The sequence below is a fragment of the Dendrobates tinctorius genome, unplaced genomic scaffold, assembly GCF_039654945.1.
Source record: "Dendrobates tinctorius isolate UK_male_01 unplaced genomic scaffold, ASM3965494v1 ptg000214l, whole genome shotgun sequence".
In the NCBI taxonomy this organism is placed as follows: domain Eukaryota; kingdom Metazoa; phylum Chordata; class Amphibia; order Anura; family Dendrobatidae; genus Dendrobates; species Dendrobates tinctorius.
The window spans coordinates 9,317,312-9,342,156 of NW_027361881.1; the positions used below are offsets into that span (position 1 = coordinate 9,317,312).

Consider the following 24,845-nt stretch of genomic DNA (forward strand, 5'->3'; position numbering starts at 1 on the left):
GCCTGTCTGGGAATGTAGTTTGTGAGTTTGGGTTAGCAGACCCTTTGGCCTTATGATCATGGAGTATGTGAGTTTGGGTTAGCAGACCCAGGGTCCGTCTGGGCATGCAGTGTGTGAGTTTGGGGTAGCAGACCCTTGGCCCATATGGGCTTTGTAGTGTGTGTTTTGTTGTAGCAGACCCTTGGCCCATCTGGGCTTTGTAGTCTGTGAATGGTAGAAGTGTGAGTCCAACCAAACGTACAGTTTTGTACTGCTCCAAACCAACCTTGACCTTTATCAGGCAGACTGGTAGTATCATACTAATCCACATCTGCTAGAAATCACTGCACCATGATAGACAATGCCATCATGCAAACCCAAAAGTTGCAGCAGAATTCCGGACTCATTTTGTGTAAATAAAAGTGCCGAAAAGAAAAAAAATCTTTTCTCTTTTAACTTTTTCCCCCCTTCATAAATGAAATCTTATATGAATCCTACAACTCTCTCTACGCCTTTAACGTGCCGCAGTCATAAACCATAGCATCTCTTTAATTCTGTGATTTTGGTGATAAACACCAACGAAATTGCAAATCTGCATATGAAAAAATATAGACAGGAAACATTAAGTTTTAAAAAAATAATTAAACCTATCGTTTCTGTAAGTATATTTCCTCTGTAATTACTAACCCCATGGTGTGCCTGCACGCCATAAATACGGGAGGATATAAAAAGTAACATGTTTAACCGCGACTTTAATGAGATCTAAAACACTTTTATTGCAGAGGCTTGGAACTTGGTGACGTCGCTGAAAGGGTTAATGCTGTTGCAGAGCTTTCCGCTAAAGGGGTTAATTAATCCGCTCGGAGCGAAGCTTCTCAAACTGTCTCTTATGTGCAATCGTCTCATTTGATTCCTAATCTCACTTTTTTTTTTTTAGGCTAATAGGTAATGCATTTTTAATGGCAAATAAAATGGCAAATATCATAAAAGCTTTTAACGGCCTTTAGTCCCTCCTCCTTTTTATATGTGATTTTAACTGAACAGCCGCCTGCATGAAATATAAAGAGTTTGACGATGATGCATCCTTTCATGTCGAAAAAGCAGATCATTCCGACATATTGCTCGGACGCTCGATTTAAAGTATAGTAGGGAAAAGTTCACGCTCTTTATTTCTGCCGCAGACGTCATCCTGCTCGCCAGCGATCCTGCTGCACGCGCTCATCCTAACACTGCAGTGGCGTACATATTAATTCCATAAATAAGTAGTTTTAATTAAGGTGTCTAGATGCAGGACTATTATAGAAACTGGAAACCAGGAATCCATGAGGAGAGAATTCTGGCTCAAATGGTACATTACCCTGTCTGCGAAGGGGCAGCCTTTTGGCTTATTTATAAAGCACCCTTGCAGTTCTTCTTTGGGAGATAAGTCATTTAATTTGTAGTGTTGTTTTGCCTCTGGCAGGTAAAAGGCTAGCTGCAACATGGCTGGCGAATCACTAGGGGAACCAAGGCTAAGGGTAACTACCTGGTGGTGTAGAATGGATGGTCAGGCAATATCTACTTAAAGGGAATCTGTCAGATTTTTTTCTACCTCATCTGAAAGCATGATGTAGGCAAAGAAAATCTGAATCCAACGATGTATCACTTAGTTTACTGGGTACAGCAACTCTGACACAGTCAGAACTTTTAGATTTGGCATGAAGCAGAGCTGAGAAAGCTAACCCCTCCCACATCAGACTAGGTATGCACAAAGTTTATAGACAGTAAGCTGCTTATCACAGAATGGGGCGTTGCCAGATTAATCCGACAATGTTAATCTTTTAGTGATAAATCCTTCACAATTAGTAAACAGCATGCACCTTGACAAGTGACATATCCCTGAATTTTGTGTTGCAGCCTCTATTTCCTGCTGTATTCAGATTAGATAGCAAAAACCTGCGGACAGAGACCCTTTAAACAAATTGGAAACAAAAAGAATTGCCTAGAACAGGAAAAAGGTGTGTTTTTCTATATTTTTTTTAATGTGGGTCATATCTGCCAATGAACTGTTTAAGGTACTGCAGTTCAGACCCATTCCCCTTAAAGGGAAACTGTCACCCCTTTTTTGAGATATCATATAATGATATCATTCAATTGTGCATCACATAAGGATTCTCTTAGTACATTTGCTTCCCCCTGACCCCGCACCTTTCATGCATAAATACCTTTTTAATATCGGTTCAGATGTATGTAAACTGCCGCTGTCCAGTCCGCTGGGCGGGGCTTATAAACCTGCTCCCCCCTCCCTGTCTTGCTCTACGCATTTCTTCTTGTGTAGAGCAAGACAGGGGGGGGGAGCAGGTGAATAAGCCCCACCCATCGGATCGGACCGTGGCAGTTTACATACATCTGAACAGATATAAAAAAGGTATTTATGCATGAAAGGTGCGGGGTCAGGGGGAAGCAAAATTACTAAGAGAATCCTTATGTGACACACAATTGAATGATATCATTATATGATATCTCAAAAAAGGGGTGACAGATTCCCTTTAAGACGAATCTGTCACTAGGTTTTTTCCAACTAATCAGAGTGCAGTATAACGTACATACAGAGACCCTGATTATAGCAATGTGTCCCTTACTATCAGTAGAAGATTATCACTAGAGTACTAGTAAACCTGCTGCTATCTAGTCCTCCATATTCATGAGCTTTGTATAACCCTGTCCAGAGCTCTAATTGGTAGCTTGCTGCCTATGTACAGTGTACAAAGAAGCCTGCCAATCAGTGTTGTGGGCGGGGTTATACAGAGCTCAGCATTCTGAGACCGGTACATCTGCAACAGATAAAGCAGTTTTTATTCAAAACTACAGCACCCAGTAAAGTATGAGATACAACATTGGAATCAGAGTCTCTGCCCCTACATTATGGGGTAGCAAAAACTTGGTGACAGATTCCATTAAATGGGAATGACCTGCAATACCACACACTGGCAATAGACAGAAATGATAGGGTTTTCAGGAAACAGTCAGACATTTTGTTGTAATCCCCTTTGGAGGACCTAACACTTATGAATTCACCAAACAGCAGAGTTTCTACTTCCCCGATATGGTAACCTTCCATGGACCGATACAAATATCAGTAGATATAAAACAGCAATCACCTGCAAACTTGATATTAACTGGGAACAAAAACTTTTCATCTGTTTTTGCTCCATTTGTAATGATTCCAGTTTGTTTTCATACTAGACATGTGAATCGAGACACAATGTGGCTATATTATGTGTTTGACAACACAGTACATGGTGTGATTCTGCACACTGTGACAATTCTAAAAAGATGCAGTGTGCGTTTGATTCTTAACTGGTTAAGAAAAAAGTTTTTATAATGACTCCACATAGGAATGAAAGGTATGTACAGATTGAATATGTTGTACGCTCTTACTAATGCCTTATATAAACAGTCTCATACTTAAGCCATGATAAATGGCTTCCTCACTTTGAAATACTTTGCTGTACTATCTACAAGCTTCTTGTGTGGATGTGTTTTTGCATTTGAAGTACAAGAAAAATTGATTTGCAAATATGGTGTTAGTAAATCCACTTACTTTTGTGTAGAAAGCTACTATATCTGAGCAGTGTCATGAAATACCATACACAGTCTTGAATCATAATTGCAAATTACAGAAATAAAAGTCACTACTATAATACTGCTCCTATGTACAAGAATATAACTACTATAATACTGCCCCTATGTACAAGAATATAACTACTATAACAATGCCACTATGTACAAGACTGTAACTACTATAATACTGCCCTCTATGTACAAGAATATAACTACTATAGTACTGCCCCCTATGTACAAGAATATAACTACTATAATACTGCCCCTATGTACAAGAATATAACTACTATAATACTGCTCCCTATGTACAAGAATATAACTACTATAATACTGCCCCCTATGTACAGGAATATAACTACTATAATACTGCCCCTAAGTACAAGAATATAACAACAATAATACTGCTCCTATGTACAAGAATATAACTACTATAATACTGCTCCTATGTACAAGAATATAACTACTATAATACTGCTCCCATGTACAAGAATATAACTACAATAATACTGCTCCTATGTACAAGAATATAACTACTATAATACTGCTCCTATGTACAAGAATATAACTACTATAATACTGCCCCCTATGTACAAGAATATAACTACTATAATACTGCCTCTTTGTACAAGAATATAACTACTATAATACTGCCTCTATGTACAAGAATATAACTACTATAATACTGCCTCTATGTACAAGAATATAACTACTATAATACTGCCTCTATGTACAAGAATATAACTACTATAATACTGCCTCTATGTACAAGAATATAACTACTATAATCTGCCCCTATGTACAAGAATATAACTACTATAGTACTGCCCCCTATATACAAGAATATAACTACTATAATACAGCCCCCCATGTACAAGAATATAACTACTATAATATTGCCTCTATGTACAAGAATATAACTACTATAATACTGCTCCTATGTACAAGAATATAACTACTATAATACTGCCCCTATGTACAAGAATATAACTACTATAATACTGCCCCTGTTTACAAGAATATAGGGTAACTACTATAATACTGCTCCTATGTACAAGAATATAACTACTATAATACTGCTCCTATGTACAAGAATATAACTACTATAATACTGCCCCCTATGTACAAGAATATAACTACTATAATACTGCCCCTATGTACAAGAATATAACTACTATAATACTGCCCCTATGTACAAGAATATAACTACTATAATACTGCCCCTATGTACAAGAATATAACTACTATAATACTGCCCCCTATATACAAGAATATAACTACTATAATACTGCTCCTATATACAAGAATATAACTACTATAATACTGCCCCCTATGTACAAGAATATAACTACTATAATACTGCCCCCTATGTACAAGAATATAACTACTATAATACTGCTCCCTATGTACAAGAATATAACTACTATAATACTGCTCCTATATAATGTGAAGAATGTGAAGGAAAACAGTAACATAGTTAGTTAATGCCAGAATTGTGTAGGAAATAAAAGTAACATTTTAATGGACTAACAATATAGAGATTTTATCTTACAAGTGGATGTACCATTTTTCCTTCAGTTCTTAATTGTATACTACAGGTCAGATGTTGAAACGGGACACACAAACATTTAAAACAGAGCATTTGACATCCTGATAAGTTCAATAAAAGTAGAGAATTAATTCCTGCCTATCAGAATGTGTGTGCGTCTCCCTCATTCCTATTACTTGATAACATGTCCTTTTTTTGCCTTTTATGAACATTATACGTTTCTCCCCTTTGGTCTCTGACTGGCGGCCGGAGGTTGATTCCTAAATGGTTAACATAAATGATCACAGGCAATGACTTCCTAAGAGCGCGACCCCATGACATATTAGGATGTTAATGCATCAGCTCAGGTAACCTTTCCTCCTGTAATGTGTGCACTGGGAGTGAGAGGAAGGAGAGGCTTGTACTCGGCTCCATGACCGAGCTCTCCACAGCTGTGTAGCATTATTCATAACAACTTATAAAAAAAACACACACACACACACACGAGAAGAAAAAAAAAAAAGCGAGACGTGTTGAATTTCGCCTATGGCGGAATAACGTTACAATTACTGGCCCTTCAGGCTAAAACAATAAAGGCATATAGGAAAATTGGAGATTTCCCCCTTAAAGCTTCACAACAAACCTCAGCAAAACCACATGACTGCCTCGCACCATATCCCTGGTGTGTTCAACGCAGCTTTGGCAGAAGATCAAAATTACACTTATATAAATTCCATCTGATGCCAGAGCTACCATCTGTGAGCAAAACTGCTTCACCTCCGTCTGCACACAAAGCCACTCTCCCATAGACAAGGGGAAAGGAGGGAGAAAAAAAAATTTGATTAATTTGCAGAATGCTCCTGATTCGCTCATATTTTATTATAACTGCTCATCAGCACATGACAAATTCCCAACACTCGGCATAGGAGCCCGACCGGTTTCAGCAGTTTTTTTTTGAGCCGGCACCTGACAGGCTGCAGAGCCACTAATGACTTTCAGATGCTTACAAACAGTAATTCTATCTTCAGAATGAAGAAGGAAAAAAAATACATAAAGAAAAAAAGAAAAGACTAGAGTTATGGTCAATCTTACTCACCGGCGGCAAAGCAGACAGGCTTTTAACTCTTTCTGGTAAACTGGGTCTTGCAAGACATGCGATTATTAATAGGAACACCCATGGGAGATGTGATTGCACTGTGCTATTAGTACTAACAGGCGTTATCTAGATAGTCATACACAAGCTCGGTCTGGCCCATTGGAGAACAGGAAAATTCACCGGTAGGCCCCTGTGAAGGCGTTCCAATTAGTGAAGAACGAACGTGCTCGGATAACATGTAATCCGCACATGTTCGGGTGTTATCCAAGTATCTTCGGTGTGCTTGAATAATATGTTCAAGACCCATCGGCTGCATGATTCGTGGCTGTTAGACAGTCGCAACACATGCAGGGATTGCATGTTTGTTAGGGAATCCCCACATGTGTTGTGGCTGTCGAACAGCTGAAAAACATAGAGCTGCGGGGACTCGATCATATTATTTGAGCACGCCCAAAATACTCGGAAAACATGTTATCCGAGCACGTTCACTCATTACTAGTGCTAATGAGTAGATATTTTTGCATTTAACTGAACACTGGGCCCCAAGAATCAATGTTCCTGTCTGGCCTTTGCCAATCCAGTCTGACCCTGGTCATACTATAGGGAACATGGTAGATACATTGTATTACATTGGATGACACATAAAGATAATGTTTCCTGCGGTTCCATTAATTGCTAAATTTACTGGATTAGATGGGATGTGAATTATTAGACTACGTCAGATTAGGGCTTGTCCACATGGACCATTGAAGTATCCAATGTTGAATAGAGAGTACTTGAATGAATACTGGTCCAATAACTCCAAAGGGTTAATCAATATGTTGAATTTTTCTCATAAGCCATCAGTCAGTGTAGAAAAAAATAGCAGCATGCACTACATTTGGTCAGATTTGGCTCAATGGGAGGCTAGCATCCCCTGTTTAAAGTCAGTGGGGGAAATTGCAAAATTTGTTGCAAGTAGAATTTGCAGTTCATTTTCCGTTTTTGTTTTTTTTCCTGTTTTACACAATATTTACAACTTTTTCAAAAAGTTTGTGGGGTGTAGTAAAGGGGACATTGCCCCCTACTTACTATAATCTCTGCCAGAAAACTGGTGGACATTGTGGCTGAAATCTACATCTACACCAGCAGATGAGTTCATTTTATGGCATACTGACAGCCCAAAGATGCACCACATTTACTAAGAGGCGTGCGCCTGGCAAACTACTTACTCTAGGGGAGAATTTATTTCTGAAGGCTGTAAAATTTAGGATGATGCACAAAATCTATGATGGCAGTAATATAATGTACAAAGAATTACCCCTCCATAAATCACTGATTTCTGGAAAATAATGAAAAAGACTGACTTAATTGTGCAGAATGTTGCACTTTTTTTGCCTGGTATGGTGCCTGTTGTCATGGTGGAGACCTGAGGGGAGAACCAATATAGTAAATGGGGTACTACAGGTGCCCTTTGTGTCCAACATACGAGGGATTTGACCCTAGTGATGTTCAATCATGTAAGTGATAGAGGAGGAAGCCTAGGAGACCACGGACGGTTCATACTGCTCTTGAGAGGCCAACACTAGTGAAGAGAAAAATTATTATTGTGCAGTCTCCAGCAATTTTACCATCTTTGGTGGAGATTGAGGCGAGGACTATCAGTACACTTTACGTTCTGTTCACACCTGCCATGTTCATATCTGTTTTAATTTCTCCTTCATAGGAATAGAAAGGGATAATGACAGCAGTGCAAGATCCTCACCCTATTCTGTTACTTTACTGGATAAAATAGCACAGCATGCTTTGTTATTTTGTCCAATGCTTTTGACGTAGGCTTCTAAATGATCGGATTATTAAAAACAAAAAGGTAATTTCTGCAGCTACTTACTAGCATCATCACATAAGAGGACAGGTCACTGCTGCCCACAAGATAAGCACACACTTCTGCTACTGGTTTGAAATGTCCCAATATCTGATTGGTCAGAGGTTCACTCTAGCCACACCCACATTTAAAGCACAGAACACCCACCTACTATTAAAACCCCACCCTCCTTTAAAGCACAGAACTGACAGGAAGTGAAGACTTATGTCAAAAGTTCAATCAAACAGACTAATAAACCAAAAAACATTGTCAATATATATATACAGCCTTTCCCCATGATAAAATATCCCCAGTTATATTTATATAACCTGCACATTATTGATCTTTCCATCGCATTGTAGTTAAAATAGAATTATGCTGTGCAGCAGAATTATGCCCACAAGACAATGAATACGCCGAACCTCTGGTGTCCACGCTGAGACAGGCAGAGCGCCCTGACAATTATCCTGTAACATAAACACTTGGCCAGCGGGTGCAATAATGCTGGTGACATCGATGCAGCAGATAATGGCGGAAAGTTAAGGTGACCCAGCTTGCCCTTTTAAAGCTCAACATGTGAAGATTTATGCATTTTTCATGTTTCCCAAATTAAAGCAGCCCCATGACCGCAGCACGAGAGAAGTTTCCACTCTCTCCTCCGAGACATTCATAAAATGTGAACTAACTAATGGCATGCAAACCACCACAATAAATATCACACTGCTGTCTACTAATGTATAGTATCGATTAAAAACATATATAGGTGTATATGTGTGTCTGTGTGTGTGTGTGTGTGTGTGTGTGTATGTGTAATATATATATATTAGTACTGTGCATAAACTTTAAGTGGATGTGGAAAAAACCTGCAAAGTAAAAATGCTTGAAAAGAAATAGAAGTGTGCAATACTTAGGGTTTTGTTAACTGATAAAAATAAAGTGTATGAACAAAAGATAAATTTAGCTTGTATTATTATTTGGTGTGACCGCGTATTTTCTTCTGAACACTTGAACAAAGTCAGTGATTCTTGTAGGACTACAGTCAGGTGTATAAGTAACCAAGTATACCAAATAAGTGATAATAATCATCATTTTAAGGTATAGATTGAAACACCTTTATTAACGGAGACAGAAATAGTTGTGGAGGAGGCTTGAAACTGGGTGAGACATAGCCGAACTCTGCTACGAAGTTGAGGTAGTTGAAGACATTTTCTTGTCACAGGTCATACACTCTGGCAAGACTGCTCACAGCAACAAGACGCAAGGTAGTTATACTGCATCAGCAAAGTATTTCCCAGGCAAAGATTTTAAAGGAATCTGGGTTTCATGATATACTGTTCATGTATTGAAGAATCCCCAAGAAATAGACAACAGTAAGAACCGTACAGTGGTTGATCAAGGAATCTTTATGCATCCGATGAAAGTCACAACGTAGTTACTTCATTCAAAATCGGAAGATGTCCAGCAGTGACATCAGCTCAGAACTGGCAACGACCAGTGGGACCTGGCTACACCCATCTACTGTTCTGAGATGTCTGGCCAGAAGTGGTCTTCATGAAAGAAATTACAACCAAAAAAACAGACCTTCAGTATGGACTAAATTATGCACAAAAACATAGGAACCAGGGGTGCAGAAGCCTGACCGCAGGTGCTCTAGACTGATGAGTCAAAATGTAAAATACTTGGCTATAACAGAAGGCAGCTTGTTGGTGAAGGGCTAGAGAGTGCCACAATAATGAGAGTACAGTGAATCATGCAGGAACATTGATGCATGGTGGAGGGGCCTGCAAGTTTGGGGCTTCTTTTCAGCAAATGGAGTTGGGGATTTGGACATACCGCAGGATTAATGATATTCTCAATGCTGAGAAATACAAGGAGATAATGGACTATCATGCAATATGTTCAGGGAGGCATTTCATTGGTTCGAATTTTATTCTGCAGCAGGACAACAACCCCAAACATATCATTGAAAACAATCCTCAGTGTAAAGAAGAACAAGAGAACTTGGAAGTGATGATCCGGCCTCCATAGAGCCCTGATCTCACATCATCCATTCTGTCTGGCATCACATGAAGAGACAGGTGGATCCGCACAAGCCTTATACATAGAAGATCTGGGATCAGTTCTCCAAGATGTTTGGAACAACCTTCTGCCAAGTTCCTTCAAAAATTTTTCAGCTGAGAAGCGTACCTAGAAGAACTGATGAATGCGACAGAGGAACACCAAATACTTGAGGATTTAGATTTGTCTTTTGTTCATTCTCTTTGCATTGTATTAATTTATAAAAAAAATTAAACTATAAACACTTTTATTTTAAAGCATTCTTACTTTGCAGCATTTTTTCCACACCAGCCTAAAATGTAGCACAACACTGTTGACACTGTGTGTAGTCCATACTACATTTTCACTTAACATGTCATAGGTACAGGTGTCAATTTTCAAGGGGCTGAAATGCTCCATTGAGTGCTTTCCTCCAAAACGAAAGCCTGAGGATTTTTTCTGTGCACACATTTAGTCCCTCACTTAATTGTTAAATCATTTTGGGGTTGGGATATACCATAATGACTACTGGTGTGATATTAAATAAATAGACTTAAGTTGGGCCAATTTTAGGTAACCAACCCTTTGAGGAGCCTAAGTAATGCTCCTTCACCAAAAAGTCATTTCAACGTTCATAATTATGTTATAGGGGAATCAGCCTGAAAATCATGTCAGTTTTTTCTCCTAGAAAGGATGGAAAAGCAAGAAGTTAAATTAGCACTATTCCAAATTGTAGGAAAGAGCATAAAGGGTTATCACCATCTTCATAGATGGGTGTTGTCAGAAAGTGCCTGTAAAAACAAGCACTTTTGCAATTTACTGCTTATTAAAATTTGAAGCCTTTCTAGAGAAGTTAACACTTTTTTTGATGCAGGCTCTGGTGCTAAGCCCGCATTTTTCCCAACCCATGACAGCTGATCTGATCAGCTGTCATGTGCCTCTAACAGCCGCAGGTGGATCCACGATCCACCCGTGGCTGTTAACATGTTAAATGCCGCTGTCAATCACTGCAGAAGACCCTCATACTTGTCATTGCACAGTTCCTATGGATGATGGCCAGTGGTTGGCTTTCATAAGAAATGATGAGTTCTGCAACACATAGCAGGGCTGAAGCACAACGACTGGATGAGTGGAGCTTCAAGTCTCCTTAAGAGACTATTGAAGCGAGTAAAATGTAAAACAAAATATATAAAGGTTCAAATAGCCCCCTTCTTTGCCCCATTCAAAATAAAACAATAAGGGTATGTTCCCACGGTCAGTAAACGCTGAAGGTAGGACGCTACTTTCATCCGCAGCGTCCAGATGTTACAGCATAGTGGATGGGATTTCATTAAATCCCATTCTACTATGCGTACAGGGACGCCGCCGGCTTTCCTGCGTACACGCACATGCGACCCGTCTTTCCCGACCATAGCATATCTATTTATCTTGTGGAGATGCTCAGTCTCCACAAGATAAGTTAAAGTCACCCATACAATGTATAGAACGCTGTGATTCTGCATGGTTCAATGAACACATGCGGAATCACCTGCGTTCAAAAGCCGGAAGCACTTTGGACGGAGTGGACATGTGCTGCGTCCAAAGTGCTGCCTAATACTGACCTTGGGAACATACCCTAAGGGTATGTGCACACGATCAGGAATGGCTCAGTATTTGTTCAGGATTTGACGCAGGTGAAATCTGCACCAATTCTGCATCTTAGGTCACTGGCAGGTTACCTACGTTTTTGATGTGTTTTTTTACATGCATTTTTTATGCATTTTTGATGTGTTTTTTTCATTGCATGTGTTTTTTTGTCACTTGAAATTAAGCTAATTGAAAGTTGACTTCTGGGATGGAAAAAAGTGATTTCCTGTTTGCAGATATATTGGGGTATGTTCCCACGGTCAGTAAACACTGCGGTTTGGACGCTGCGTACGTCTGCAGCTTCAAACCCGCAGCATCCAGCTGCTATAGCACAGTGGATGGGATTTCAAGAAATCCCATGCCCACTATGCCTGCACCAATGCCCGCAGCTCACCCGCAGAGACGGACATGTGGCGCGTCTTTCCAGACCATCGGGGAGATAACCCTGTCCCCGATGGTAAAGTGCACAGCTCATCGCAAGAACTACAGTTAGAACTTCCGGCTAAAACAAGGTACACCTTTTATGTAAATTAGTACACATGCATAGTAAGCTGCGTTCCCACACTTAATATGCATGTGACTAGAAAGACAATGTGGTTTTACTGCATCTAATGATAGTGAATGGGTAATTTATGCAGCGGAGACGGAGCGTCTCCGCTACATAAATTGACATGCTGCGGTCTGTAAAGACGCGCCGCATGTCCGTTTCCGCAAGTTAGCCGGAGGCGTCTGTGCACGTGTAGTGGGCATGGGATTTCAAGAAATCCCATCCACTATGCTGTAACATCTGGCCACTGCAGGTTTGACGCTGCGGTGGCACGGAGCAGCCAACCCGCAGCATTTACTGACCGTGGAAACATACCCTAAAAGAATACACATTTGGTATCGCTAATGGCACGATTTTGTACTGTATTTTCTTACAAACTTGGTATTTTTTTCTCATCACTTTCAGAAAAAAGAACCTAGACCTGTTTGGTATCTGGAAACTCAGAATGACCCTGAGAATCATAATGTCAGGTCAATTTTAGCATTTAGTGAACATAGTAAAAAGAGATGGTAGAATTGCACTTTTTTCCCCATTTTCCAGTACACTACATGGTAAAATCAATGGGGTAGTTCAAAAGTACAATTAGTCCTGCAAAAAACAAGCCCTTGATAGGCCATATTGATGGAACAATTTAAAAAATGTATGTCTCTGGGAAGAACGGGGAGCAAAAAAACAAAAACGCAAAATTGGAAAATCGCAAAGTCGTGAAAGGGTTAATTATAGTAGGTACAGAATCTAAAAGATGCCCAAAGTCTAATATTCTAAATGATATGTGGTAGGTGAGGGTTGCGGAGTCTGGTTACTGATTTTGCACTGGGGCCCAAGAAGCTCATCTTATACCTATGACTGATGGTGTGGTGGTTAGTATCACTTCTAGTATGGGGCATCTTTTAGATAGTTATCAAAGCTTAAGTAGCAGTAATATGTCAATTTCTATTTTTCACTAGGTACAAGGACTCATATGGTCGATTGACATATTTATAATTGAGAACTTTTCAGTTTTTTTTTGGCCCCAAAATGTTCCAAATTTTGGCTTGAAATTTTAAAGAAAAAACAATCCCAGAAAAATTAAAACAATATTGTTGTCATCTCGGAAATGGAACTTTTACAACTCTGATGCAATCACTGAGCACTGTAAAGACTCTTTTCTCTTATTTCTTGTTTCCAAGCAAAAAAGGCAAAAACGGCCCTGAATACTCCTAACCGGTTTCCTTCCGCCCTTCTCCAATACTTAAGACTCTTCTTTATTTTCCAATAGTCACATCTGGCCTAAGATCCTGCTTTCCTGGGCGCTCTTTCTTGTGCTCCAATGCCTGTTTCACATAACCATTTTTTTTTTTCGGGAGCGAGAAAAAAGATTTCCAAAAAAGCACATCGGTCTACATCTGAAAATTCACAGAAGGAACAGGCAATAAACTGTGATGCGCCATCTGTCCGTAGACAATAATCTGCGTGTTCTCAATGCTTACAAATTACTTAGCAGGCAGCCCAACCAAATTATCGAGCCCCTTAAATAGAGCGGCAATTTCGGAACAGGAACCTTTTTTTTTTTTTTTTTCTTTTGATGTCCATTTATGTTTTACAAATCTCTTAAATTGATGGGTGTTTCTCAATGACAAAGTAAGAGTGCAGGACGCTTTCTTTTTGTAATTTTTTACGAGCTAGATTTAGTGCGCAGTTATGGTAGAATTGACTTCCCACCTGAGAGCCTTAACGGAGAATCTTCACCTCCCACCGTAACCTGTAATCACAGTCGCCAAAGGTGCGAACGTTGTTTCACATTTACTGCGTAAAAGAAACAGCCTTTTTTTTTTGTCTCCAGATTATTCTTTCCAATGTAAGCCGTAAATAGACAAATAAAACTGCAGGCAGGATGGAAAGCGATAAAAAGAAATTCCAACATAGTAGTAACCGAGGCTCGCTTAACAGGCGCTTAGACCCAATTTCACTTAGAGTAAAAAAAAAGAAGAGTATATATCTACGATTGTTCTCTATGCTTTAAAAGCAATCAGAATTTATTTTGGGATATGAAATTTTACACCCACATATTCTAAAGCAGAGATTTAGAAAACACAGCTTGAAAAAAAAAAATCGAAAGAGAAGCTTTATTTTTACGTACGTTTTGCCAAAGGCCATAAATACCTGTTGTGTGTGGTTTATTCAGCTGTGTGTATTTACATACTTAAAGAAACACTCCAGGAAAAACTGATACTGCTTTTAAATAATGTAGGTGTAAGGCGATGGACATATTTAACTCACGTTCCCCCCCCTTGAAAAAATGTTAATTATCGTAGTGTATAATGCGAATTGTGATGTATGTTAAATATGTTAATAATGTTCATAATGAGAACTGCCTGACAGTAGGGATAGTGAGAGTTAATGTTTGGGACTAGCCCAGAGTGGGAGTATGTAGAGTGAAGGGAAAGTGACAGTTTCCTGTCAAGAATACTGGGCCTGGAGTGCTTAGAGAAAGGAGCTAAGGTGCAATGTGAGCAGTGCCGCATTTTTGGGTGACCAAGTAAGAGACCGAAAGGAAGAGAGAGAGAGATTTGGAGCAGAAGTGATGAGAGACTGAGTAATTTTTCAGAGATGGGACCTAGCAGAGTATGCCTTGCACTAAGACCCAGAGTTTATAACTCCTGAAGGTATCGGACCTAGACAGGACTGAGTACGTGAAATGACTAGAGCGCCCCGCTTAGGAGTTCCAGAGTGTCAGCACTAGAGAAGATAATTACCATCCACAGTGGCCCCATAAATCCCCTAATGGGAAAGGAGACACGGAACCGCGGGTGGAGTTTAGGACTCTTGAAAAGCTGAACTGTAGTGTTGAGCTGGATTGTGGTGAAGTAATGGGAAACGGTGAATATAGAGGACAAGTAAAGATAAAAGTGAAAACAAAGGACAAGAAAGAGAAGAGAGGAAGGAATTTGTGTGAGAAAAATGCTCTTTGAGCTGAAAGAAATATCCATCAAGATATGTGCACGCTATCTCCTGTATACTCGTATAATCCTTTCCCAGTTATCGTTGAGTAAAAAGCTTATCTTTAACTGGTGGTATTCCTTGTTGAACTGCCAAACACCCGGTCCTGGCAATTCAGAGACTGTTTCATGCGGTCTGCACAGGGGTAGCGCCCTCACAGCACAAGTTCACACACCCAACCAAGACCTCAACTTTCATATAACCTTCTGAGTAGCAAGAGATGAGTACCTTGCCCACAGCTACCGCCCCGCATCACGTTACTTTGGGACTTGGGGGTGGAGCATGACCCAATGATTTGTCCCTTTGGTGTTACATTTCTACTTCATGCTCCTCCAACTTACACCCGACTTCTGTGTTATCAAAGATCTGTATCCTATGTGGAATACCATAGTTTTTTCAGCCTTTACTACATTTAGAAGACCTCGGTAAAGTAAAGTGCATTCTAATAGATACAATGCAAAAAATATTAAAGACAGTCTAGGTTCCACCATTCAATTACATTTGCAGCATTTTTTGTTAATGGCTCTCTAAGATTGGGAAAAGGTAGGTTTTATTCTAATCATGTTATATGGGCAGTGCCTTGACCATTGTGGAGGCAATACTTTTTTTCATCTGCAGAATCGGGCACCCATTGGCCTCTTGTTATGGGTTTAGTTTGAGCTGCTTGCTCCAGGCACACACCACAGTACACCATAGTCCAAGGATTTCCTTAGTTATATTCCACAAAATGTGGTATTTTTGGCCTACTAGAAATTATTTACATGGTCATCATAAACTTCCCATGAATTAGTAAAAAAACCTCCGCTACTTGCAGATATCCATCCCTTTTTAGCAGGTGCACGGACTCCGCTTTCTAGCACACCAATTCTCATATTCAAAGTATCAACTTTTATTCCCACATTCAGCCTCGATTGTTCTTGATGCTTCAGCTTTACTATAACTTTGTCACGGGGTTACCGCGGCATTGTGGAGCCAGAGGACCGCAGTGTCTGATTGCATCTACTCCGGCGTGGAGAAGAATCACTTCTCCATCATATTGAATATGTTTATTTCTTCTGGCAGAACAGGGGTTAATCGGCCATGTTGGAAATCCCTGTGCTCGGTTAGCTGCTCCTTTTTCCTTATAATCTGGGCTCTATTATTAATCCTCATCAGAGCTAGCTTTGTTCCTGCATGGCTAACGGAGGGAAGGGAGTTGGTATGAGAAGGAGAGTTGGAGGAGTTATTAGTGACTATTGCTTGGTTTGTACACGCGGTAATTCCTTATCCTTCTCTATTTTAATTTTTTTTCCCTTCCTGCACACCCTGGTGGATTCCTCTGTTATATGTGAGTCAATATTTTGTATGCCTGAAATTTTCTGTTAACTCTTGTCTGTGTTGCCTTGTTTGTCGGGTTGGTGTACTAAGGTGCACAGTAGCACTCCCTCTTCCCTGGGTGGGGGAAGAGAACAGACGGAGGGATAACTTAAGAGATAAGGCAAGGGCGGAGGCCCCAGCATCTTCGCCAGCTGAAGAATAACGGGGAGCAGGGTGAGCTAGGGCGCCCCCTAGTGTTAGGGACAGGAAAAGAGCCCCTGGTCCTGGGTCACCCAACAGCTGTGTCGTGACAAAACTTCAATAAAACAACAAATTCATATCTAACATTTTTCAATCACTTGATGCCATGAATAAGCACATGTAATAATTAGCAATGCGTTCGATACAGATTTAAAGCTGAAGCAACGAGTATGATTTTGGCCGTGTGCTTTATTAAAGTTTGCAATTCCATCATAAACTGACCATCTTGAGATAGGTTTGCCATCTTCTGTACCAAGCTATAGTTGGGTCCCATTATTACGTCAGAATTTAGGTCTGTCAAAAGGTGAGACCATACAACTCGTGAACAGTGTATGCATAGCTAGATGGACTGAAAACTAGAATAGTGTCCTTTTGTCCATTGGATCAGTGAGGACCCAGTGGGCACAGATCACATTTTTATAGTTTGTCTAGTAGGCATGCCAAAGATATAAAACTCCTCCCGTACAAATCTACTCTTGGCCAAACTGAAGAAGAAGAGTTGAAGTTGCCATTTTCCTTACCCAATTGCAGTCCTGATGTGGACTGGAGCTCTGTGATTTTTGGTAACTTGGCAGCCAAGATCATCAATTCTAACTATTTCTAATTGATGGCCAATAATTAGTCATGTTCTTTCCCAACTGCCAAAATACAGTCAACATGATTTGCCATCATTTTGGGATTTCCCACCAGTAGTTGGTTCTCTTTAGCTTGTAATCGATCAGATGTTAGACCAGCACAACCACAGTGGTGACTTATCTTTTCATTTTCATGGTCGTGTATGTTGATCATGCTATGGACCACAACCGACAGCTGGCAACTGGTTTCCACCTTATGTCTACAGTAAACTTTAGAGGAAGATACATCAAGGTCCAGAGAAGGTTTAACTGTGTCTTCTCTCCCCACAGCGTCGTGGTGCCGAATGTTGCAATCTTAAAAATTGGTGCACAAATGCATGATTAACGTCAATGTTTAATTGAGGTGAATTTTTTCCAGTTTATTAGATTAAAAAAAAAATGAAATTGCGTTGAGTTCAGTATTTTATCTGTGGCTTTAGAAGACTGATGTTGAAAGAAGCTGGATATCAAACTGATAGACAGCTGCGCGAACCTCAACAAAACGCTGTTATTTGTTTGCGACACTTAGATGGAACCGACTCAATGTACAAAACACTTTCTGTCTTTTTCTTTTCTCTTGTGAAGTTCCAAAAGACTCTTATAATCTTCGGTTCAGGTCTAAACCTTTTAAGCAAGTAAAAATAGACTATGGGTCTATGAAGTATTGGGCTTTGAAACATCTTTCTTGCGCGGAGAAAAGGGCATCGAGCAGACGGAAGACAAAATGTCAAATGACAATAATCCATTTGTTAAAATACCATGACAGGTTCACTATATACATGTTTCCACCATATGTCCGACAGAAATAGCTGTCTGCAGGAGTGGAATCAGCACGTTTGTGGAGACGTGCAGAGCGATGCCCGGGCGGATTTCATTTTGTTTTTGTAAAAGCTTAGAGAAAAAAAATGTATAAAAGAAGGAAATGATCTTGAATAAACCCATAAAGGAACAGATTGTTTAAAGGCATTTTTTTGTCTTTCTAGCTCATAAAGGACATCAAATGCTGTTATAAAGCAGACTTCAGGTAAAGATAACACAAATATGTTCTTAAGCAAGCCCGCCATTAAAGTTTTTATCCTCAAATAAATTGTAATCATCATATTACATAGCACTGTGTACTTACAATTGCTCATTTTGCCTTTCTACCCAGCTAAATCTCCGCTTTACTCCGTTATAGGTAATAACAGGAAGTCTATTGTACCTGCCTTTATCATCCCCCTCTTCAACTCCTGATACAGCTACTCCGTTCCTCCCACTGCCCAGGACTTTTGCAATGACTTATGACTCATACTGGGAAAACTGACCTCCTGTTTCTATGTAGAGTATAGAAAGATTGAGCTTGTCAGTTTTTAATCACCTGATGTAATAAACCTAATGGAAAAGAGAAGAATTAGCTTGGTAGAAAGGCAAAATGAGCAACTGTAAGTGCCCAGTGCTGAATAATATGATGACTGCAATATATTAAGAAGATAAACATTTTGATGGGAGAAGGAGGAGTGCTTCTTTAAAGGGCTTTTCCCCAATAAATACCGTATTCATTTTGCTATGTTCTAATATCTTATAAATAGGAGCTGGCCACAGACATGACATATTTATCTGCAGATCATTAGTGGATCTATAAATGTGGCAACCTCCAACTGGATGGCTGCGGCATGCTACAGAGATATCGTAACGCAATGGCCAATTAAAATGATTTGGAAAGGAAGGAGTATGAGAGAAGTGTAGAGCGCTACACCATTACCGTACTGTGATGATGCCGGCTAAATTTGGTAAAATTTGATAACTATCTCTACAGTCTTTTTGTGGTCAAACACACAAGATTATTTGCTGATGCAACTAAAATAAGTGTGACCTACCAATGATCTAAGGATAAATATCTCCGTTGTACAGGCAGGATTAATCCAAGGAAACGTCTCAAGGTGACCATATACATTAGATAATTGATGGCCAACTGCTCATTCTGTAAAAATGCTACAAACTAATATTTCGAAAAAGTTTTTATCTATATTGGCTGGACTATCTGTATTCGGTCTACCGTGCATCGTTACAAGTAAGTGCCATGGATCAAACCAAGCCTCTGAATTACATGAGCGTTTTTTCCTCTTACCGTTTCTTCGATTGCTCAGTTACCCTGTAGCTGTTCCTCGGGAAACCTTCATGCACATTCTTGCTAATTTTGCTGAGCATACATATTTTCCCAATATGAAGAGGAGAATTAACCACTACAAGACGACTCTGGGAGGTGATTTTACTGAAAACAATGGACTGGACATGCTGAAATCCAGCTGCCCGATACCTTTGACGTCTCTAGATGGCGAGGGGAGAATAACACCTTACACATTACATGGTCTCGTAGTCAGGCCGAAACGAGGAATGTATCCAACATATGTATGCTTTAAATCATTACCTTCTGCCCAGGATTTTGGTCTTTGTTAATTTTACATGCTGTTGCAGATTTTTGCTGAATTATCAGGCCTCCTGGATTTCAGATATAAGGAATTTTGCTGTAAATTAAGGACTACTGTAGATGAATTTTTCCAATGTGCTGTACTGCAGTCAATGACACACAAGCAGATGTGCTATAATAGGTATATATAGGATAGACGCCACATGTGCCCTGTGGCATCTAAAAACCTATTAATTAGTCCCCCATTGGCCTCTACAGTAAATACAGTCTTGATGGCACATCATTAAAAAGGATACGCAGGAAAACCAAAACCCCTAGTCTATGCATCTACATTCTTTCCTAATGAAATAAATGCCAGGACTGAGCGGCGTTTAATTTAACATAACATCGTAAAAGTCACTTTAGGATGAAAACCTTTTTAAAACGGAAAACTAAAGAAATTGTAGTGGTTAATATCCTGTATCTAGGGTATCTCCTGAGCCAGTTGGCTACCGGCACCTTACCACAGAACTTTCTAAGGTTTGAGAATTCCTGGAAGCAACTGATACCTTCTACTGCCAACAACATAGTTATGGTTTTCATCAATTCAAGCTAATGCGCACCAAATCGTGTCTTACATGATGGTCGGGATCTCTTTCCAGTTTTACATTATTCTTGAAATATTAAGTTCAAAGGTTCCAGAATGAAAAATTTAAATTTCAGGCTCCAGAAGTCCAGCAAGACAAGAAAATGTAGAAGCAGATGTTTGCTTAGTTTACATTGAAAAGGTCCGCAACTTTTAAGATGTCCACCTGCTGTCGATCTATCTAAAATCTAAAAACCCATCACAGACAGTGTAATGTTATAAAAACACACATGTGACATGCACAAATGTGAACACGCCGATCAGACAATGCTCACACCACCCACTAACTGAGCTACAACAAGAAAACACAGAATGACAGATTTACAAAAATACTCTGCAATAAAAAAATGGCAGTAATCAGCAAGTGCTGGATAACAAATACAGGGTATTTAGTCGATACGTTTTTTTGCGCAAAAAATGTACACCAAGCTGCTCCACCATGTTAAGGTAACCCCTATTGAAGCAGTCCCTATCTAATGTATTAAAAACCTGAACATGTGAACAGTGTCTAATATGAACAGGATTCAGACAGGCCGCTCCCTAGTATGGGCTTGTGGTCTGAGACAGCTCTTATGTGCATGTCACATGAGAGGGGTGGGTTCTCCCAAACCATGGGACCAGACCCCACCCCTCTCTTGTGTGATGTGCACATAAGAGCTCTCTCAGACCACAAGCCCATACTTGGGAGCGGCCTGTCTGAATCCTGTTCATATTAGACACTGTTCACATGTTCAGGTTTTTAATACATTAGATAGGGACTGCTTCAATAGGGGTTACCTTGACGTGGTGGAGCAGCTTGGTGTACATTTTTTTGCGCAAAAAAAGTATCGACTAAATACCCTGTATTTGTTATCCAGCACTTGCTGATTACTGCCATTTTTTATTGCAGAGTATTTTTGCAAATCTGTCATTCTGTGTTTTCTTGTTGTATCTCAGTGTAATGTTATAGCAGGCATAGCTAATGATATGGTGGAGTACCGGGTGCCAGGGTAGGCAACAACAAGTCATTTTGTTCTGGCTAGTTTATTTATGGACATATCTAATCTTGCCCCCGAGTTTTAAAAACCTAGAAACATCTCACATACCACTGTTTGTTTCAGTCATTATCTTGGGGTCTACGACTTTTAGAATTATTTGAAGGGGTTGCTCCTGTTTGCTTTTCTACAAAAAGTCTTGTCTTTGGGCCGTGTGAAGAATTGCAACTCACTTGTATTCAAGTGAATGGAACTGACACAAGGACAAAAATGTTTTCGGTTTGCTCTTAAACTCCCTTTTTTTTGCTGTTGCTGTTTTTTGTAGCCCCTTTAAATAAAAATTCTGTGCATCTGAGTTGAACTGGCTGACAATCAATATGGACATCATCGGAGAAGTTGTCCCTTAGTTTTCCAATACCTTGAGTACAAGAAATTCAGCTCTACAAAGCTAGGCATATCTAAGATTAAATAGTAGCCATTATGGTTTGTCCCGCAGACTTTTGAGAAACGGCTAAAGATAATATTTTACCAATGAGAGAGGACGAGCACTTGAAGATACTACTGGAGAAATAAAATCCGAAGAGATCTCTTTGCAGAGCACGTCAATATAAGGAGATAATATATTACTCATAATGTGCATTCTTTGATCTGTTGGTGACCGGGCTGCGATGCTGCCTACAATTAATTTACCTTTTGCTAAACCTTCGGAAGGAATGCATGTCCTTGAATTCACACTGAACAGTGACGGTGATTATTCCTAATAAAGGACTCCACCGTCTTCCTCTCCATGTTGAACTGAAAGGACTTCATCAACAGCCGGTGCTTTGGTAAACCGCTTCAACACGACACATTTCTTAATAAAGTTCACTTATCCTCTTGTGTCAAAAAATGAGGAATGTCTTGAGACAGCAATGCTAAACATCATACATTAAAGGCTGCAAAGCTTAAAGAAGTATTCCAAGTAAAAAAATAATTTTGCCAATGTGAGAGTAAGAGAGAGAGGCATTTGTAGTTTAGCCTCCTTGCCTCTTTTTTTTTGTCTTCAGCTCAAGGGTAAAATTGGCCATATCTTCATTAGATAGTAGATCATAAAGAGAGGGGAAGTATGTAGGACAATGTGCTTAGGACTGTTGCCATATGTCATGTGTTTTCCATAAACACAACCACCACAATGATTTGGGAATGATTGTCAGCAACTGGCAATGTTTGATGCTGAGCCTTTGCCGAGAGGAGAGCAGTCTATGTGAGAAAGGGGGCCATGGGGAGCAGTCTGTGACAAAGGGCAATGGGGAGCAGTCTGTGTGAGAATGGGGGCGATGGGGGGCAGTCTGTGTGAGAAAGGGGGCCATAGAGAGCAGTCTGTGTGAGAAAGGGGGTCATGAGGAGCAATTTGTGAGAATGGCGTCAATGGGGGGCAGTCTGTGTGAGAATGGGGGCCATGGGGGGCAGTCTGTGTGAGAAAGGGGGCCATAGGGAGCAGCCTGTGTGAGAAAGGGGGTCATGAGCAATTTGTGAGAATGGCATCCATGGGGGGCAGTCTGTGTGAGAATGGGGGCCATGGGGAGCAGTCTGTGTGAAAAATGGGGACCATGTGAAGCAGTCTGTGTAAGAATGGGGGCCATGGGGAGCAGTGTGTGTGAGAAAAGGGGCAATGGGGAGCAGTCTGTGTTAGGGGGCCAAGTGGATCAATGTTTGTTAATAAGGTGGCCATGGGGAGCAATATGTGTGAGAAAGGAAGTCATGGGGAGCAGTCTGTTTGACCAAAGGGTCATGGGTAGCAGTTTGTGTGAGAAAGGGGCTCACGAGGAGCAAACGGTGTGAGAACGGGGGTCATGTGTAGCAGTTTGTCTTAGAAGGGGTGCCATAGGTAGCAGTATGTATGAAAAAGTAGGCCAAGGAGCGCAGTCTGCAGGAAAGAGGAACACGGGGAGCAGTCTGCACAATAGAAGGGGACAATAAGAAGCAATTTGTGCAAGAGCGGAGGGTAGTGTGGAACTGTCTGTTTGAGAGATGGAGGCCATGCAAGAGATGTCTGTGAAAGGGTGGAATGAAGAGCATCTTGTGGAAAGGAAGAGGAGGCATGAAGAGCATTCGGTAAGAGATATAGGCATGAGGAGCAGTCTATTTAAGAGGAAAGGGTATGGATAACAGTGAGAGTGAGACCTCATGAGTAGCCGGCGGTTAGAAAGAGATGTTGTAGTCAGATAACAATATGCTTTTTGTTAAAATGGTTTCTAAATTCAGATATTTTTTCCCTCTGTAAATATGCAGTCCTATAGAAAATATTTTTTTTTTACATATTTATGGAGGATGCCGTTGATCCTATTAAAGAAGGTGCTGTAGAACCTCCACAGACTAGGTGGCAGTGGGCGTAGTTGGAGGCTAGGCTTAAAGTAAAAAATAATCTGCTGCTGTACACATTGAATTGGGCTGTAATTTTTCCTTGCTCTGAAAGTTGGCTGGCATACTATTATATAATACGGAATGTAAATATTGATAATTCTTTCAGCGCTGGTGAGAAGTCACTTCTGATGTGTTGATTCTTATAAGCTACAATGCACAACACCAGAAATAATTGATCATACAGGACCACCAGCACTGGACACAACAGCAGAATATTCTGAGGGAAAGACAGCAGAGCACCAGGGGGAAGCATAACAAGTATATTTCAGGAATTTCTACACACAGATATTTTTTATTAATTTATGCCTATAAAATATGTTGTTTTTTTTTTATATTATGTAATACTGCATTAACTCCTTCAGAAAAATCTTTCAGTGAACAGAACCACACAAAAAAAAGATCAACTGAAGCAAACACAGATTCAGTTGCTAAGTTTGCATTCCAACAGGGTCCGACATATTGGTGCAAGCTGTGCAACCATATAGGGACCCAAGAGGTAAGGGGGCCATAAAAGCAGGAGACGGTCTGTAAAAATTAATAAAGCAGCGCTTCCTAGTTTAAGCGATGTGCTGGGATCGTGCAAACATCCCTAGTTCTCATGATGGTGTATATAGCTATTTATACAATATGTTATATATTTGTGTGTTACTGGTGTTTTGTACATTCACTGTTAAGTAGAGAAAGTGAGTTACCCTGGGTCGGCCACTAGATGGGGGTATAATGCTAAAGGGGAGTATTACCTCAGATTGGCCACTAGATGGGGCATAGAGACCATAGTTCTGTATGTAGTATAGTAGACATAAGGGAACCATGGTGTAGATGGTTAAATATAGGAGGGGCACAGTGGGATAAGTTAGGAGGGACTTCCTGATAGCAGGCAGTCGGGACGTGGGCGCCCATTAGCTCAGGAGGGCTGGCTTGCCCTGGGCAACACAGTGTCTCACAACGTTCAGCTCAAGCCAAAGGCCCAGCATATAATATCCGTGACCAGGATTATTACAAAGGGAACTACAACAGCAGTACTGGCAGC

At 40.2% G+C, this 24,845-nt stretch overlaps 1 long non-coding RNA gene across 2 annotated transcripts in view; it reads left to right on the forward strand.

Moving 5' to 3' along the window:
- LOC141058798 (uncharacterized) overlaps positions 1-18,947 on the forward strand; it is a 100,931-nt gene extending 81,984 nt beyond the window's left edge. For both annotated transcript variants that reach the window (XR_012222318.1, XR_012222319.1), the window contains exons 3-4: positions 18,390-18,430; positions 18,584-18,947. This is a non-coding gene — a long non-coding RNA (uncharacterized lncRNA). The remainder of the gene's footprint in view (positions 1-18,389; positions 18,431-18,583) is intronic.
- Positions 18,948-24,845: the final 5,898 nt, after the last annotated feature.